Source organism: Globicephala melas, chromosome 4 (assembly GCF_963455315.2).
Source record: "Globicephala melas chromosome 4, mGloMel1.2, whole genome shotgun sequence".
NCBI lineage: Eukaryota > Metazoa > Chordata > Mammalia > Artiodactyla > Delphinidae > Globicephala > Globicephala melas.
This window is the reverse complement of record NC_083317.1, coordinates 77,532,779-77,553,274: the sequence shown is the minus strand read 5'-3', so window position 1 is coordinate 77,553,274 and position 20,496 is coordinate 77,532,779. Positions and strand designations below refer to the sequence as shown.

Sequence of the window (20,496 nt, the reverse complement as noted above, 5' to 3'; positions counted from 1 at the left end):
CATAAACAGATCTTAGAATATAAAGGAACTTAATATAGTAAGAATGAGGCAATACCAATCAATGAGAATAGTATGTGAATTCAGTTAATGATATTCGAAAAACTGTTGATTATTTAGAAAACATCACTTTGACCTTAGCCTGAGATCAAACTAAATAATAAACTGCAGATGGAGTAAAGAGTTATAGGCACTAAAATGCATTTCAAATTATATATTTAAAAAATCTAGAATAAAATGGATGCAAATCAATAAAATTAGAAATGAAAAAGGAGAAATCACAAGTGACACCTCAGAAATACAAAGGATTAGAAGAGACTACTACAAATAACTATATATCAATAAAATGGACAACCATGAAGAAATGGACAAATTCTTGGAAACGTACAATTTTCCAAGACTGAACTAGGAAGAATTAGAAAATATAAACAGACCTATCACAAGTAATTAAATTGAAACTGTAATTTAAAATCTTCCAACAAACATAAGTCCAGGACCAGATGGCTTCACAGATGAATTCAACCAAACATTTAGAGAAGAGCTAACACTAATCCTTCTCAAACTCTTCCAAAAAATTGCAGAGGGAGGAACACTCCCAAATTCATTCTACAAAGAAGCCACCATCACCCTGATGCCAAAACCAAAAAAGATATCACTAAAAAAGAAAATTATAGACCAGTATCACTGATGAACATAGATGCAAAAATCCTCAACAAAATACTAGCAAACAGAATCCAATAACATATTAAAAGGATCATACACCATGATGAGGGGGATTTATCCCAGAAATGCAAGGATTCTTCAATATATGCATCAATCAATGTGATACACCATAATAACAAATTAAGGAATAAAACCCATATGATCATCTCAACAGATGCGAAAAAGCTTTTGACAAAATTCAACACCTATTTATGATAAAAACTCTCCAGAAAATGGGCATAGAGGGAACCTACCTCAAAATAACAAAGACCATATATGACAAACCCACAGCAAACATCATACTCAATGGTGAAAAACTGAAAGCATTTCCACTAAGATCAGGAACAAGACAAGGATGTTCACTCTCACCACTCTTATTCAACATAGTTTTGGAAGTCCTAGCTACAGCAATCAGAGAAGAAAAAGAAATAAAGGGAATACAAATTGGAAAGGAAGAAGTAAAACTGTTACTGTCTGCAGATGACATGATAATATACATAAAAAATCCTAAAAATGCCACCAGAAAACCACTAGAACTAATCAATGAATTTGGTAAGGTTGCAGGATACAAAATTAATGCACAGAAATCTCTGGCATTCCTATACACTAAAAATGAAAAATCAGAAAGAGAAATAAAGGAAACAATCTCATTTACCATTGCAAGAGAAAGAATAAAATACCTAGGAATAAACCTACCTAAGGAGGCAAAGGACTTGTACCCAGAAAACTATAAAACACTGATGAAAGAAATCAAAGATGACATAAAGAGATAGAGAAATGTACCATGTTCTTGGATTGGAATAATCAATATTGTGAAAATGACTCTACTACCCAAAGTAATCTACAGATTCAGTGCAATCCCTATCAAGCTACCAACGGCATTCTTCACAGAATTAGAACAAAAAATTTTACAATTTGTATGGACACACAAAAGACCCTGAATAGTCAAATCATTCTTGAGAAAGAAAAACGGAGCTGGAGGAATCAGGCCCCCAGACTTCAAACTGTACTACAAAGCTACAGTAATCAAGACAGTATGGTACTCGCACAAAAACAGAAATATAGATCAGTGGTACAGGATAGAAAGCCCAGAGATAAACCTATGCACATATGGTCACCTAATTTATGACAAAGGAGACAAGAACATACAGTGGAGAAAAGACAGACTCTTCAATAACCGGTGCTGAGAAAACTGGACAGCTACATGTAAAAGAATGAAATTAGAACACTAATGAACACCATACACAAAAATAAACTGCAAGTAGATAAAAGACCTAACTGTAAGACCAGACAGTATAAAACTCTTAAAGGAAAATATAGGAAAAACACTCTTTGACATAAACCACAGCAAGATCTTTTTTGACCCACTCCCTAGAGTAATGAAAATAAAAACAAAAATTAAAAAATGGGACCTAATGAAACTTAAAATCTTTTGCACAGCAAAGGAAACCATAAACAAGACAAATAGACAACCCTCAGAATGGGAGAAAATACTTGTAAATGAAACAACAGACAAAGGATAAATCTCCAAAATATACAAACAGCTCATACAGCTCAATATCAAAAAAAAAAAAGTCCAATTAAAAAAATGGGTGGAAGACCTAAATAAACGTTTTTCCAAAGAAGACATACAGATGGCCAAGAGGCACATAAAAAGATGCTCAACATCACTAATTATTAGAGAAATACAAATAAAAAGTACAATGAGGTATCACCTCACACCAGTCAGAATGGCCATTATCAAAAAATCTAGAAACAATAAATGCTGGAAAGGGTGTGGTAAAAAGGGAACCCTCCTACACTGTTGGTGGGAATATAAATTGATATAACCACTATGGAGAACAGTATGGAGGTTCCTAAAAAACTAAAAATAGAACTACCATATGATCCAGCAATCCCACTACTGGGCATATACCCTGAGAAAACCATAATTCAAAAAAGACATGTACCACAGTGTTCACTGCAGCACTATTTACAATAGCCAGGACGTGGAAGCAACCTAAATGTCCATCGACAGATGAACGGATAAAGAAGATGTGGCACATATATACAATGGAATATTACTCAGCCATAAAAAGAAACAAAATTGAGTTATTTGTAGTGAGGTGGGTGGACCTAGAATCTGTCATACAGAGTGAAGTCAAGTCAGAAAGAGAAAAACAAATACCGTATGCTAACACATATATATGGAATCTAAAAAAATAAATAAAAAGGTACTGATGAACCTAGTGGCAGGGTAGGAATAAAGACGTAGACATAGAGAATGGACTTGAGGACATGGTCGGGAGGGGGAAGCTGGGGTGAAGTGAGAGTAGCAGCGACATATATACACTACCAAATGTAAAGTAGTTAGCTAGTGGGAAGCAGCAGCATAGCACAGGGAGATCATCTCAGTGCTTTTCGAAGAGCTAGAGGGGTGGGATACAGAGGGTGGGAGAGAGGCTCATGAGGCAGGGGATATGGGGATATATGTATGCATATGGCTGATTCACTTTGTTGTACAATAGAAAGTACCACAGTATTGTGAAGCAATTATACTCCAGTAAAGATTTATAAAAAAAAAAAAAAAACAGATTTTGAAAAAATAAAATAAAATACATGTGAATATTTCTTATACCTACATAAGGATAATTTTATTATGCTTAGAAGTGATGGAAGACACAAGTAAACTGCAAATCAATTAAAATACTAAATACCCTAAAATAAACTATAAAACAACTAGAATAAAATATTTGTAGACATTTCTGATTTCTATAACGGAAGACATCAGTAGGAAAAGCTTGTCAATGTGAACATAGACAAACTAGAAAAAATAAAACCAAAATAAACCCTTATGTATACCTAATAACATAATCATGTGGGAGAAATATTTTTAAACAAATGTTAGCATCTTAATATACAGGGGGTTTCTGTAACTTTTAAGCAAAAATCACTAAAACTCTAATAAATATCCTACAACTCACAAAGAAACAAATGCAGGTTGGTAACGAACATTTAAAATTTCAGCTAAGATTTGTAACAAGCATTTTAAAAGTTCGACTAGAGATAGCTGACCAATACTCACTAAAAGTGCCAAGATCATGAAAGACAAATACTGACTGAGAAACTATCAAAGTGGAGGAGACTAAAGGGACATACCAACTAATACAATGTGTGATCTTGGACTGGATCTTGGAGCAGAAAAATGACATTACTGGAAAAATTGATGAAATTGGAATAAGTCTGTAGTTAATAGTATGGCATCACATGTTAATTTCCTGGTTTTGACAATTGAATGTACCATGGTTATATAAGTTGATAAAATAAGGAGAAATGGGTAAAGGATATCTTATTTTTGCAAGATGTCTGTCCTATTTTTGCAAGCTTTCTATAATTCTAATATTTTACTCAAAATAAGAAGTTAAAAAGAATTAAGTCACCATGTGACTAAAGGGGAAGAAAGAAAGCATAATAAAATGTGTTGTATGCTATCAATAAAAATAAACTGCAAAGTTTTTCTTGGGGAAAAAATAGCTCAATTACATAAGAAACAAAGAATTACAAACAAGAATTAACAAACCGTATGGTTTAAGCAGTTTACAAAAGAGTGCAGAAGCCCATCTAGCCTGAAATCCCATGTTTATGTTTCTTTTCCCAAGCAGAAAGGAGTAACATTCATATTCTATCACTCAAGATAAAGAGGTTTTCCCCCTTTCAACAGTTTTGTTCTTTTACGGTCAAACATTCAATAAACAGAAATTTGCAAACAACGGTTCCCTTGGCAACCAGGGAAGCTCCTGTTTTCTGCTTTTGGGTATATATTTGATTTCCTAACATAGTTCTCCCTACAATTTCAAGCACATATTATGAAATACTTTTTAACGCAATATTCAACCGAACAAAATGTTCTAAAAAGATTTAATGTTTTTCCCCATCAAGTGGCAACATAAGACTCGCATGATGTAAAAGCATGTAAAGGAATTTACATAGACTTCTAAGTAACAGTGCTGTGCAGAGGGCTGATTTAAAGAGGTAGCTGATATACCTAATCACATATCAATAATTATTCCTCATAATCTCAGTCAAAAGTCTGATGTAGTAATGATGGTGACACTCAAAAACCCTAACAGCCAGACTTGCATTTTCTGTGTTGGTATTCCCTCTAGGTATATTAGGTACAGCCATTAGTGGTATAATATGAACAATGATTTGCCTCAGAATTTGGACATCATCTTTCACAATAAACATGGGAATTCAGCGGTTTCTACAGGATTGCACAGTTTCAGATATAAACAAAAATATAGGGAAATATTCACATATTTTCCAGGTGATTCCAAGCACTCATATAAAAAATTTGAAAACAAAGAGAAGCTAGACTCAAAGCTCCATACTGTTTGATTTCATTGATAGACATTCTTGAATTGGCAAAACTTGAGGAACAAAGAGATCAATGGTTGTTAGGGACTGGGGGCAAGGGAGGGGATGAATATAAAAGGGCAGCGTGAGGAAATTTTGGGAGGTGATGGAACTGCTCTGTATCTTTTTTTTTTTTTTTTTTTTTTTTGCGGTACGCGGGCCTCTCACTGCCGTGGCCTCTCCCGTTGCAGAGCACAGGCTCCAGATGCGCAGGCTCAGTGGCCATGGCTCACGGGCCCAGCCGCTCCGCGGCATGTGGGATCTTCCCGGACCGGGGCACGAACCCGCATCCCCTGCATCGGCAGACAGACTGTCAACCACTGCGCCACCAGGGAAGCCCTGTACCTTAATTTTGATGACAGTGATTACTTGACTCTATGCATTTGTCAAAAGTAATAGAACTGTACACCGAGTGAATTTCACTGTATGAAAATTCAAAATAAATACATTTTAAATATTTGAAAACATCTGACTGAATTATATTTCTTTCTCTTCTCTTTCTCCTTCTTGTTTTGTTTCCAATTTGCTTCTTTAGCCATTAGGAATAGTTGTCAAAACAAAGGACTTGGCAACAGAAGACCAGCATTTGACCTTTGACTCCTGCATTATTTGTTGCATGACTTTAGGAGAACATTTTAACTTCTCTGGTTCATTATATATAAAATGGTTATGAGAAGAATTGACACCCCACCCATCCCACTGTATTTAGGAACTGAGTGAGTTAATCAATATAACATCCTATAAACATTATCACATTTTATCTGAACATAAAGCTTATTACATAGGTAAAGTTTTAACTCATTAAAAATTACAGGGTCTTAAACAGTTAAATAATTTATTCTCTATTTTGAAATTGTGATTCCATTTTGGGGGACATCCTTTTTGTCATTCCGTTTTGATCCACCAGCTATGATCTATTTACCAATTCTCTGTCACCCATCAAGGAACCTATGGGTTTCCCTTTTACTTCTCCTATTTTGTTGATATGGTTAACATGCCCTTTGCCTTAATTTTCACTAAAAGGCAGCAGGGTTGGGGTGTTGCACTATTGATACCTCAAAGTTATTCTTCTTTAAACAAAAGCAAGAACCATCTGTGGAGCTTGAGGGCATCTGGGAGATTTGAAGCAAACCCAGATCTCATGTAGGAATGTCTTACCAGGCTTTCTTCCCCTAACATGTGCTGCTAATTAGCACTGAGATTTGGAGTAGGGGAAGGGAACAAAAGGCATAAGCAGAATATGTGCTCAATTGTTAAGGACGTTTAGTTTGTCATAGATGGGAAACTGCAGTGAAGAGTCCCTGGAAACGACCTACTAATAATTTTATTCTATTACAATCACTGTCTCTGCTACTGTTATACTTCTACATCATTTGGCTTCCCATTTTTCCACTTTCAGAACAAAATTTACCTCTGAAAGTCCTAGCGGTCACTACCACCTCCTTCCTACCTCTGTTCTTCTCTAATATGAAGTGGCAGTTTCTGTCTTTTTTACCACATGACTCTCCCTTTTCTTCCAAATTCTTTCTCACTGGTTTTTATGTCGTCTTTGATTCTCATTTGAGAAGTTTGCTGTCAACTAATGATGCAGCCTACTTATCACACGTGTCCCCAAACAAATAGCAAATAATGAGTATACACAGACTACATATATATGTGTGTGTGTATATATATGTATATATTCAAATATATATATTTAAATAAATAAAATACTAGTGAAATCCTATCAGAACAAATGCCAAGAGAGTGATCTAATCATCTTGCACTTTGGAACTGTCTTGAAATGATTATTCCTTAATGACTAACAACATTTAAAGTAGTATATCACTTTATAGTTGACAAGCAGCAACCTACAGATATAATTGCATCAGGCTTACTATAATCTTGTGAGATCATTCTTTTTTATCTCCGTTTTAAAAATAGTAACATTGAGTCTCAGAAAGAATATGAGAACTTACGATTGCATGGAGACAAGGCAGGGAATTCAACTCATAATCTAATGTCAAAACACATTCATCTCTATTCTTTCTATTTCTTCCTCAACCTCATTCACTCAACCTACTATTGACCTTTATTCAAAGGAAACAAAAGTAGTTCTCCCAAGTTTCCTTTGTAGAATCTGACAGAGGCCAGGGATATCCCCGGCTCTGCACTAGCACAGTGGTCACCCTGCTCCTGCCCTTACTATGATATAGACTAGGCAGTTGTCATGGTGTATTAGATACTTACATTGATTCATTTAAAAACAAAGGCTTCCAAAAACATGGAAAATCTATGAACTGGGTAATCATTCTTTGAAAAACTAAGTTGACAACATTGGCAAGGTAGGAAGGATATATTTACTTGGTAATATAATAAAATTTTTAACTAACAAATAAAAGTATCATGGATTGGCAGATGCAAAAGCCCAAATAACCTAAGATAATAGTAATAATCTCTATGTGGTATATTTTTTATTTATTTTAGCCAGTCACATAACCCATTTTATTTGACTCTCAGGTGAAAACAGAGTATCTGCCCATTTTAAAGATAAAGACACCGTAGTTGAGTAATTTCTCTGAAGTCACACAGGTAGAAAGGAAAGAATTAAGGACTATAATTTATGCCTTTCCATCTTTTTTTTATGCATAACTGATTTACTTTGTTATAAAACAGAAACTAACACACCATTGTAAAGCAAATATACTCCAACAAAGATGCCAAAAAAATAAAAAACAATAAAATAAAATAAAATGTTGCCATTTCCTCCAAACTCTCAGTATTCACGTCTCATTATTAATTCACCACTCTGTTATTAGGGGTTACCACTGAATCAGTGATGACTCCAGAACTTCTGTAGAAGGGGTTTGGGGCAGGTGAGCAATTCATTCTGGGAAAGAGAGTCTAAAACCAAGTGAACGGCCCTTTACATTAGCATGGGCAAACTTCCCACATCCCACCTTGTCTCAACAGAGCCATGAATCTAGAAAACACTACTGTGTCACTTTTCAGAGGTCTACCCTGTGTGCACACATGGAGAAGACACTTAGAATGTTAAAGTCAGCGTGTTAAGTAATTTTCTTGAAATACTGTAACTAGCACCCTATTTACTTTCTTCACAGTCCTTTTCATAATCTATTTAATTTTAGTCCTTTTTAATTGTCTGGTACACCTTTAACACCTAAACTCCAAGACAGAAGGAGCTTCATCTTATTTCCAGTGCCTAGCACATAATGGTTTCTAAATGGAACTGATTCCAAGATTGGCCTCATTTAGGAATGGATCTGTTGTTATAATCAGGCTTCCGAAATCTTTAGTATCAATATGGAATCCTTTCCTCTCACGTTTCACAGGAAGCTAGACTTCTTAAAGCCCAAACATGGATACGTCTGAAGTTTCCTTGACTGATTTAAATTGAATTAAAATAATTATATTGTACAGGAAAAACTTTCAAAATTTTTACATTTTTCAGAACATAACCACCTTTTCTTTCTCTACTTTCTTCCCTTCAAAACAAACTTTGCAACATTGGGGTGAGTTAAATAATCAGAAATCTAGCCCCAAATTAAGCTCTCAATGACATGAAACACATTTTTTGCTCCTTTTTAATAAAAACCCTATATGCAGTACATTAATGTTTTCTTTTAGAAATTACGTTGACAACTTAATCCCTAATTTGAGGCATCCATATAATTGGTTTACAGAAAGGTTCTTCGGCAAAATATTTAACACAAGATATATGTGAGATGCTGAGATCTGGGTAATATACCTTACTTGAAAGGCATGAATAGTTTTTAAACACTGTAGCATAATCACACTTAAGGCCATAGTTACTTTCTTCCCAAATCCCTGCAATTCTATTAGAGGGGAGTTCTAAAAGGCCTGTGTCTTCTCCTGGATCCACAACTGTAGACGTACACTGATGGCCCTCGATCCTGCTGTCCAAACTTCAAATAAGGGGCCAGAGACAAGGCTCGGGACTTGGAAAAGTCCTAGAAATTCCCTGCCTCAAAAGCAGTTTCAGAGTTTCACCTTTTCCTAAGGATGACAGAGCTGAGTAGACATGCCAAAGTCTTCCAAATCCTGCTGGTTGTTTTGAATTATGGCTACGCTGGCTGTGTACCCCTTGAGCTTTTATCTCCACATACTTGAATTAAATCCTGCAGTTCTTCTTCAGTTCTAGCATCTGTGACCTCGTCACACGGTCTACATGCCACAGCTGTTTTACCACTTTCTAAAACCACAATCAGCTGTTTCTGGAATGCATCTCTCATAGCCTTCTGAATAGCAACCTTCTGGGTTAGCTTCCTTTTCATAAGGAATGATAACGACCCTTCCTCCAAGTTATCCACAGGTTCCTCAGCCATGCCAACTTCGGGACTCCTGCACTCGTGGGAGGGCAATACCGCCTCTAAAGCACAAAAGAACTTCAGGCTTTGCTTGTGAAGTGGTGTCACAATATCTTCCTTTTCCCTTTCTTCAAGGTTAGAAAGATCCTGAAGCCTGATGATCCTTTTTGACCACCTATTGAAACCAAAGTAGTAATTTGCCAATTCTTGGTATCTGGAGCTGTTTAGGGCAGGCGTATTATGTTGAACCGCCTTATATCTGGTGCCGAGACGAACCTTCACTGGAGATGTCTGAAAAAGCTGCTTCTGGTCGCATGCCTTTTGGGCTCTGTGGGCATCCCTTGCTGAATAAAACTTGATGATGGCATAGAACCCAGGACCGGCCACTGCTGCATCTGGGAAGACTCGGACTGAATACAGAAGGCCAAACTGGGAGAAGATTGCAAGGCCTCGGCCGTGGGTCCAGAGCTCAGCTCCCACACCAGCAAGGTTTTGTCACCCGTGATGGGAACCGCAAAAGGTACCAACTCCACCATCCTATTGTCACTGCACGTGCCTATGCCTTTCCATCTTAATTCTAGGATCTTTCCACCAAACACACTGTCTTCCCTAAAAGGAGAAGTAAATTATAAGTCAAATATGCATTAGTGATTTTTAATATGACTGGATTATTACTTTCAGAAATTAGCGTAAACTTTAGATTTCTCCCCAGAAGGATGCTCGTGTGCACACAGTCGTGCATACAATATTATGGATTTCATAGATCCCCAAGCCTCAACAAAAATATGGACTCTGAGGAAAAATCACTGCTCTGGATAAAATCTTCAGAAAATAATAAGATACCGTGATCTGAGATTTTAGCAAATGGATTTTTAATATCAGTCCTTTTCCCTCAGTCTCAATACCTCAATCTCCCGTACCTATGCATCCTATGCATTTGCATAGTATTGCTATCTTCATATAGTTATTAATCAGCATGCTTTTTAAGGTTATTTTAAATGACTGATGCACATTAGTCATTTGAAGTATGAATGTTGATGAATCTACGGTAAGGCATTTTGATCAAATCAAATCGTAAGCAATTTAACGGTGGATGCTGTATCTAATTCTTTTTTTTTTTTTTTTGCCTTTTGCTTTTCTTCTGATGACATATATTGCAGACATTCAATGTTTGTTACATGAAATCATGATTTAAAAAAAATAAGACAATGGATTATTCCCATTGCAGTGAATAAATAGAGGCCCTGAGCTTCTGCACAGGTGGCATAAGGCTGGCCCTTGCCACAAGTACCCTTTCCTCCCTGCCCCGACTGTGATTTAGTGACCTTCAAACACACCCAGAAAACCTTCTTGTGCCTTTTGCTTATGTACTCCACCTTGACCCCCAATAAAGGCACTTGCCCATGAGTCCTCTTTCTTTCTCGGCCCCCCCAGCTGCTTGGTTGAGCTGGCCCCATTGATGTTCCCACTACATGACTCCCTCATGGCATGCAGTGCCTCTCTTTAGAAGCTGTGAATATAATAAACTTTGTTTTCCTGAACCTTGTCCCCTCTTGTGGCCACACCTGACTAACCATCTCATGAAAGAATGCAAAATACACTCAAATGGTTTCACAAAATGCTTATCTACTGCACCTAACGACATAGCAAGTGAAGACCTGGCACTAACATGGAATCCTGATTGGTCCCAAGCCTCATAGAGGCCATGAGTGAGTAACAAGGTAAGACACACAGAACCTCTTGGCACTTGAGCTGCTGAGGCCTCTCGCAGCCTCCTGAGCATCCGCTCTACCTCCAAACCTTAGGCACAGCCCGGCATTATCTCTATCACCTCCCGTGTGTTCCTAGATAACAACCTAGATACGCACAAGAAAAACTAACTCCAGAATGGAAAAAAAAAAATGTAAAAGACACAAGCAGGAGTCAAGGAAAAAAGTTATCTAAAATAAAAGCTAAATATTTTTCAGTTCACATTCCCTGTAAAACTCAAGGGATGAAATAAGGATAGCAACTGGCATTGCAGCCTAAAGGAAGTTGTTCCTCTAGGATGCATTAATCATTGAAACCAGAGATGGAAGTGACTGCATAGGCCATTTATTTCTTCCTCAAGGCAAGCCAGAAACATACCTTATAGTTTCCTCCTGAAGTACGTAGAGCATTTATCATACCCTGAATAGAGTCATACACCACAATAATTCATATTTTATGGTCAAGACAGAGGTTAAGAGTTTGACGAATAAGCTATACTTAATATGCTTCATTAGAACCTACTTGAAATTTTTTTTTTTAACAATTGAGCATTATAAGGAAGGAAAATTTTATGGGATGCATGATGGTTGAGTTTTCCACTAATAGTAAGGCCCCTGAGATCCCTTCAAACATCATTGCCAGGTGTAGTTAAATGGCAACTGAGAGTTAAATGAAAGCATATATTCCATTTTAATAAGAGTGATTCTTTTCATTGGTATAGTGTTTCACAGACTGCAAAATTTAATGCATCTAATTTTGATATCATAACTTTATAAGATGTAGCATGCATTATCCTCACTTCCTCACTTACAGATGAGGAAACAGGCCCCAGAGATACCAGATTACTAGTTAGAAGTCTTATAGATTGTTAGTGGCAAAATCATCAGATCATTCATTCATTTTTAAAACGTGTAAGTTCATAATATACACTAGGAATAATAGTGGGAACCAGGGATACAAAGATGAGGAAGACACAGTCTTTGCTTCCAGGAGTTCCAAGTCCACCAAGAAGCATGCAAGGAACACACATAAGATTCTAAAGACAGACTACACTATATCCCCAAGAAGGGCTCCAAAATAGCATGGGGACTCACAGGAGGGAGGGATCAATATGAGAGATTATTTGAGTTGATTTTCTACTTATAGTGAACTTGCTAAGGGTAGAAAATAGGACTTATTCATTCTTTTTTATTTTTGTATTTATTTATTTTTGGCTGCATTGGGTCTTCGATGCTGCACGCGGGCTTTCTCTAGCTGCAGCACACAGGGGCTACTCTTTGTTATGGTGCACGGGCTTCTCACTGCGGTGGCTTCTCTTGTTGCGGAGCACAGCCTCTAGGCACCTGGGCTTCGGTAGTTGTGGCATGTGGGCTCAGTAGTTGTGGCTCGTGGGTTCTAGAGCGCAGGCTTAGTAGTTGTGGTCCACGGGCTTAGTTGCTCCATGGCATGTGGGATCTTCCTGGACCAGGGCTTGAACCCGTGTCTCCTGCTCTGGCAGGCGGATTCTTAACCACTGTGTCACCAGGGAAGTCCCAGGACTTATTCATTCTTGTTTCTCCTCAGAGTCTAGAACATCCTGTAGGTGTTGGATGGATGAAATAAATAAAATGAACGCATTAAGCTGTCTGTTCCCTGTATTTCCTCTATGTGATATAGCTAAAATGATTACTGTACACTCTAGGATTAAGAAACAGAACAAAAACTCACTGGACAAAAAAAAAAAAAAACTCACTGGACTGTGGAGAAATGAGAAAGGTAACTATGGTTGCATTAGACATTTCTTAAAGGTATATTCAGCCTTTTAATCCTTTTCCATGCAATGACTCAGCATTTGTGTATCGATGCCCATAGTAACTGGCACCACAGAAATTTGCCTTACAGTTTATCACTGTAAGGCATTATGTATTATGGGGATGTTTCCAAGGCACTGATAGAATATTTAAATAGTTTTTATTGGGTCTATAGCATGATTACGTAGCTCATTTAATCCACAAACCTGAGTTCAAAATAGGGTGATTTCGGGGCTTCCCTGGTGGCGCAGTGGTTGAGAGTCCGCCTGCCGATGCAGGGGACACGGGTTTGTGCCCCGGTCCGGGAGGATCCCACATGCCGCGGAGCGGCTGGGCCCGTGAACCATGGCAGCTGGGCCTGCGTGTCCGGAGCCTGTGCTCCGCAACGGGAGAGGCCACAACGGTGAGAGGCCCGTGTACCGCAAAAAAAAAAAAAAAAAAAAAAGGGTGATTTCAGGCTTGTAAGAGAGAATGCCAACTAATGGTTACTGAATCTGTCACTTGCAGAATAACTGGAAAATCAACCTGTTCCATCAGAGTCAAGACCTACAACTGGATCATCTTTTTGTAAGACATGAATCTGATCTGAATGGTCATCCAAGGACAACTGATGTATGAACCAAAGAAAAAAATCACATCCATCATATCCATTCTCCATGAAGGCAATGCTTTCATCTTCATGATCAGGAACATGCAAAGTAGCATTTTTTGAGGTGTGGTGATGATTTTGACTTAAGACATGTGCATCTTTTAGTTTGTTGGCCTTATACAAAGTAGCCTCAACTCAGAGCAAACAATTCTTGTCTGGAAAGCTACTGGCCTTGCAGATAGACTGGATATACGTCTATCATACTATATGCACAAAGTGAGTTAACCAATATGCGATCCATTCAACAAATATTTACTGAGTATCACACACAGCTCGTATGTAATAGTCATAAATTAAGTTCCATTTGGTGGCTTGTGTGACCTTTAGGGAAGCACTAAAATCTGTGTTCAACACAAGTTCTTCATTTGTTATTTTCATACCCCGTTTCCTTTCAGCTTATTAAGAGTGCATTTTCACCAAGAGGGTGGGAATAAAGAGAAGAAAACTTTACTGCCTACTCAGCAAAATGTTTAAAATCTCAGTCCAATAAAGGGTCCTGAGAGGCTCACAGCTGGCTTCTACTTAGTGCAATTACAGAATGAAAACCAGCACTTTTGTCAGAGCCTGCTTAAAAGTTTCCATGCCTGACTTGCAAATGCTTAAAGGAAGTAACAGCTATTCTGCAACCTGAAAGGCCCCAAAGACCTAGGTCAATAGCTCAGCATCCGGTTTGGTCACTGTTTACCCTCCATTAACATTTTAAAACTTAAATTAAGTAATTTCTCCCAATTGCTTTTATGTGGCTTTATATGTCCCCAAGGACAGAGAGAGACAATCTGCCTTTATTGGCCATAAGGACAATTCTGAACTGTTGAGTGGAAAGTAATACCATAAACAGAACTTAAAAATTCATGGTCATGACAAGTTCAACTTTTTAAAATTTCTCAACATATCAGAAAGTAATTGCTTCATTTTGGTTACCTAGTTTTTTATAGTTTAGAATCACATATACACCCAAAACACATTCCTCTAAGGGAAATACATTAATGATTAAAGTCTACAATTGCCTGGATGTCATCTGGCAATTAGGTGCTTTAAAGACAGTAAACTGGCCCCTATTTTCCCAGTGCAATGGTGGAGCAGTGGAGCTCGAGGGAGGAAGAAAGTTATTTATTTTGTTGAAGACCCATCTGGAGTAGAGTCCTCTGATGCGTAACTAACCTAGTAGACATAAATAGGAATCTCAGATTATGTACTGTGTTGGGGGCTGGGGATCACTGGGTATTTGATGCTTTTTAAAAAAACTGGTCCAGTCCATACAGTTTATTGCACGTGTCCACGAAATTTCAGTGTAGACAGCAGAAAGGGGACAGTATTAGGAATCAGATGATACGGTTCCAAAATTTGTTTTCACTTGTTTACTTTGTCTCCTTGTCAGGACATCCTATGAATGTCATTTTGTGTGTGTGTGTGTGTGTGTGTGTGTGTGTGTATGTCTCCTGGCCATCTGTCTCACAGGAGTATTGTGGGATATATCAAAATATATCAAAGTAGGTTACAAACTCTAAAGCTATATAGCAATGTAAGAGATTATTGTATTTAAGCAATGATTTTAAAGATTAATATGGCAACTTCCTTCAGAACAACCTACGAATAAAAATACCATATTTTCTATTTCACATCATCTCCAGTCCCAGTTTTAGTGTACTAAAACTTTTGGCCTGGATTCAAAGGAATGGTGGTTCCTATTTCACATTGGCATAGTTACTGATACCTTTTAAGGGTATGTGGGATTCCAGCATGTTGACTGTTATTAGTAACAAGAGGCAGTGAAAATTTGTCCCCAGAGCACCACATTCTGGAGAAAACTGGTGAACGCTTATGTTTGCTTTTCACAGAAATAAAAGAACACTTTGGTAGAAAGCTTGAGTAGGAAAAAAGGCTGATCGATTCTAATGCTAAAAATGAAGGCAGGTGGAGCTTTTCATTTGAAATTTAACCATTAGAGATAGTCATTATATATTTTTCCCCTAAAATAATCTCCAGTAACAGAACAGAACCAGATACATGGCCTATTAGTGAAGGGCTGTGAAAGAAGAAATATAAGAAAGTGCTTCGAAATATATGGAATGAAACAATTCCAAAATCACTTTTACAGTATCACTATTATAAACGAATAGAGGTGTGTGTGTGTGTGTGTGTGTGTGTGTGTTTGAAGATGGAGTCTTACATTTATCACATTTCTAGTTAACTATAGTAAGGTCTCATCTGAGACTTATTACATGCCTTCATGAAATGCAGGCAGTTCTCACCCACTAAGAACCAGAGCAACAAATCAAAATTAAGGAACTAGTGTCTCTAACATCCAGAAAGCCATGAGGATCCCACAGACAAATGGAGATGATGAGGCCACAGAGTGATGAGTGGAAAGAGTGCTGATTTGCTGTGGGTAATTCACAGCTTTCAGCAACTTTTCATTCTTCTGGAACTAGTACCTTATGTTGGTGGAAGGGAGAATGGCAGCCTGTAAGATCTTTATTGGGAAAATATTATACCTCTTTCAAACCCTTATCCTGTTCTTGATATCAACCGAGTGTTTATGTCATGATTAGAAATGATAATGAGAATAAGGATAATCAACCCCCAGCCGACAGGCTCCACAAGTCCTCAGCAATGTTTCCCAGGGTTAGGTGGAGGAGGCTGCAGTCAAAGAGTGACACGGTGTCGGGGCTGAAAGGAAGCACAGAGGCCACCCTCTCTGATCTTCTCAAGGGGACACTGCAGCTCAGGGATAAATGGGGTGAGGATGGAAGGTTTGTTCAAGGTCCTAAGGGTCAATAGCAGAATCAGAGCTAAAATTCAGGTGTCTCACTAAAATATTCTTTCCACTGTACTCACAGTCTCCCTTTTAGTTTTCTAGCAATTGCAGGAAGAGGAGGGAGATACGGAAATATAACTAATTTGACTGCTAAGTCAGCAAGTTCATTTCTGATGGAAAAGGGAAAAAAAATAAAACAAACAAAAAAGCTTTGAAGCCAATAAGGCTTTGAATCTCAGTGTTATCAACTACTGGGCAAAGTACTAAGCCTCTATGATTCTTACTTGCTTGTCTACAGTTTAACTAGGATATAATTTATGCTTATTTTCTCTTCCTAGTTTCTAGGACAATATTTTTCATTTAGTAAATACTCAGTAACTGGCAGTGCCTGAGGGAGGCATGATGCCTTAAAACAAATCTGGGGTTTTATAAAAACTCCAATCAATTTCCTCCTCTATGTCTGCATCTACACCACCACTGGACTGTCCAGGCTCTATGCGATCTCTTTCAAGGTTAAGGAGCTCACTGGATTAGATTTGACTGTGCTGCACTGTGACTTTATAAAATCCTCCCATCCCTGAGTGGTTCTGACTTCTCCAGGCATTTCTAAGAAGTCCCACCTTATTTCTTCCTTACACTCATTCCAAAACTTGAACACAGCTCTCAAATTCCCATGTTATCTTCCCCCCAGTTAAATTTTCCCATTTCTTAGAGCTAAGTGAATTTCCTGTCTGTCTTTCATCAGCAACTATTATGACTTGTGTTTCATGTACAGTGTAGGACAGGACATGCTACTGATGACATGAAGCAGCCCATCTAACCATGAGGTGGTTAATCATTTGATGACAGTTTTTTTATCCTGTCCAAAGGTGGTCCAAAAATTTGTATAAATAACATGCTGCTAGCTGGACCTCCATGTGCAACATTCCTCTCATTTACTATTTTAGGTTTACAATTACTACCCAACTTCAGCTGGAGAAGACATTCCTTTTGTAATTTATGAACATTAGCAAAGCTACTGACTATGGGTCAAGGTCAGTCACTTAAATAGTTAGCATATGTAAATAGAGTAACCTGCCTTTATCTATGATGGTAAAGTTTTCTGGGAAGAAAAAAATCCAGGCAACAGAGTTATTTCATAATTCAAATAATACTGACAATGTAGGTGGTCTTAGTGCATTGAGGTACAAACAGAAAATTGCATTCTTGCACAAGGGACTTCATAAAAGCAAATGACATTTGGGGAAACTTTCTCCTTCTGAAACTAGAACACTCACATCTGCAGAAGAACAATCATAAACCACAAATATTATTTTCTGATAATCATGAAAATTATAATTTTCTCTTCTGAGTTCTATTTTTGTTGGTATATATTATCTATCCTATTATACACCCTTTTATGACTATCAGAGTAGGAATTGGTGAAATTCTATGTGGCACATTTCCAATTAAGAAATTCTTAGAGTGGCATAATCATTAATCCGTTACCAAAAACTGCCCTAATGATACCCTGATAATCTACATAAATTCACGTTCCTCCTACCAGAGAACAATATAGGCAATAGAGAAAATAAAGTACAACATATTTCATAAAATATCTGCTAACTATGATAGTCAAACTTTGAAATTATAATCTGCCCATAAAATGATGCTATTTTTTGAACATACACGGTGAAGTAAAAAATTTTTCTTTTCTAGCAAATCTGCCTTAAAATCAGGTCTTTGTTACTAAAATTGGAGTTTTGGAATGTTATCTGGATGAATTCCAGGGAGAAATCAAATCAAAACAACAGAAATATCTTGCTTTACAGGCTTTCCCAGGTAATAATAAATTCTTTGCAAATAAGTATAACATTACAAAGAAAATTGTTTACATATTATTTTACTTTTAGCATATTGCACATGTTAAAGTATATGCAGGGTCAAAAAAATGTCTTTAAAATAAAAGCACAAACAAGGGAATGAATAGGTGTCCAACTCCTTTTTCAAGATATTTGGAAAGTCATCAGCCAATCCTTCCTCAGCACTAGTTAGAGGTAGAAGTTATTCCCTAGATACTCACCACCTTCTCACCACACTTCATAATCACGACACATTACATATTAGTTTTGGCTGAACCAGATGCCAAATGGGAGAAATGTTACTGTACAGAGGAGTCAGCGTGGTGGAATGATACAGAAAATTTCAGCCAAGGCACATTCCCTCGGCTCCCTATTCCCTTGCAGCTGCCATGAGGCTTCCTAGAATGCATCACACACAGCATACTGTTCTGACATCTGCCTCCCTGTGGTCCCAGTGAGAATTCTAAGAGGTTGATATATTATATTCCACTCAGGAGTGGAGAATGAGACACCTCACCAGGGACACTTGATTACCTCTGCAAAGGCACACATTTATCAACAGAGTGTATACACATAAAACTTCCAAAAATAATATTTATCGTAAGGCAGCTTAAAATAAAAACGTATATAAAAGGAAAAGACAGTATTAGAAGGAAAGACCAAAAAAATACAGAAAGGAGTGATGAATTGTACCTGGAAAGTAAATTGGGAATCATTTATTCATTCCATAAGTAAGGAGTAAAGCTCTACTAAATGTCAGGTAAGGATCTTGTCACTATGATTTAGTGGAAAACAAAAAGTCTCTGTTCTCCAAAAGATGCAGATAAAGTGGAGATATATAATAACTAAGAAAACTGTTAAATCACTAAGATTATTATAGATATAACTTTTCAATATAAAAATTAAAATTGGATAGCAGGATAAAGTAATTTGGGGATGAGGGGACTCCTTTAGCTAGGGTGGCCAGGAAGCCCTCTCTGAGGGGGTAATATTTGAGCTAAGATGCCAGTAGCAAGGCCAGGAAAGAGAAGACTTGGAGAATGTGTTCAAGGCAAGAGAAAAGAGCAAAGATTCTTGGGAGAAGCACTTTGGCATTTTGAGGAAAAAAAAAAAAATGTTGGTTTGTCTGGAACTTAATAAGCTGGATAAGCAAAAAAGGCCCAGATCATCTAATGCATTGCAGGCCAAGGAGTTTGGATTTATTGCTAAATGATGGGAAAATTAATGCAATTAAAATTAATGCAATTTACACTTAGATCTGAGCTTCCAAGCAGCTAAGATCTTTATACTCGTTTTTCCTTCAGCAAGGAAAAATAGGGCTGTCACTGTAAGAAAAGGCATCTGAAAAAAACAATCAACAAAAATATTCTTTTTTCCATTAACTTGGCTTCCTGTTTAATAGATTTTATTCTTGCCCATCCCCCTGCCCCAAAATTCTTTCATAAATCTTAGTTCCAATTATAGCAGAGAGAAAGAGAGAGACAGAGGGATAGAGAGACAGACACACAGAGAGAGAATGAAAACTAACTGCAGAAGTGTAATGGCCAGTTTCATGTGTCAACTTAGCTAGGCTACAGTCCCCAACCAAACATTAACCTAGATATTGCTGTGAAGGTATTTTGTAGATGTGATTAATGTCCATAATCAGTTTACTTAAGTAAAGGAGATTATCCCAGATAGTCTGAGTGGGCCTGATTCAATCAGTTGAAAGGCCTTAAAAAGAGAATTTCTTCTTCTTCCCTAAAGAAAAATAAGTTTCTTCTGTAGGTGGCAGCTTCAACTCATGACCAAAAGTTCACATCTGCTCTTCCTGATGGCCTGTTCTATGGATTTCACACTTACTAGCCAGCCCCCCAATCATGTAAGCCATTTCCTTACAATAAAGCTCTTAATATATATCTGGTTCTATTTTTCTCGCTGAACCTCACTGGTCCTATGTCACACTTACTTTGAAGTAATGTCTTAAAGATAATCTGTGCCAAACATCAAAGGGGTAAAGATAAGCATAATTCCTTCACTCTATGACCACACTAAATGGATTTATTTATGTGGAAGACGAGGAAAAGAATAACAGTCAACTTGTATAATGGGGCCAAATTCAAAATTCAATTGTTCTGAACAAATGAAATCATGGTAGATGATGATGAAGACAGGATCAGGGCTCTCACTCATTTTGGGTGTGAGGGCCACTCTAGTACCTGATACCTTACCACAGTGACCAGTGATGGCAAAGAATTAGGAATAAACGTTTCAACACAGAAACCTCACAGATGAGAATTTACTTTAG

At 37.4% G+C, this 20,496-nt stretch overlaps 1 protein-coding gene and 1 pseudogene across 1 annotated transcript in view; both read right to left on the bottom strand.

Annotated features, from left to right (window-relative positions):
• Positions 1-20,496, bottom strand: part of P3H2 (prolyl 3-hydroxylase 2) — a 159,517-nt gene that overhangs the window by 74,876 nt on the left and 64,145 nt on the right. The gene's annotated exons all lie outside the window — the stretch shown is intronic.
• On the bottom strand, positions 9,180-9,958 carry LOC115855495 (RAD52 motif-containing protein 1-like; annotated as a pseudogene).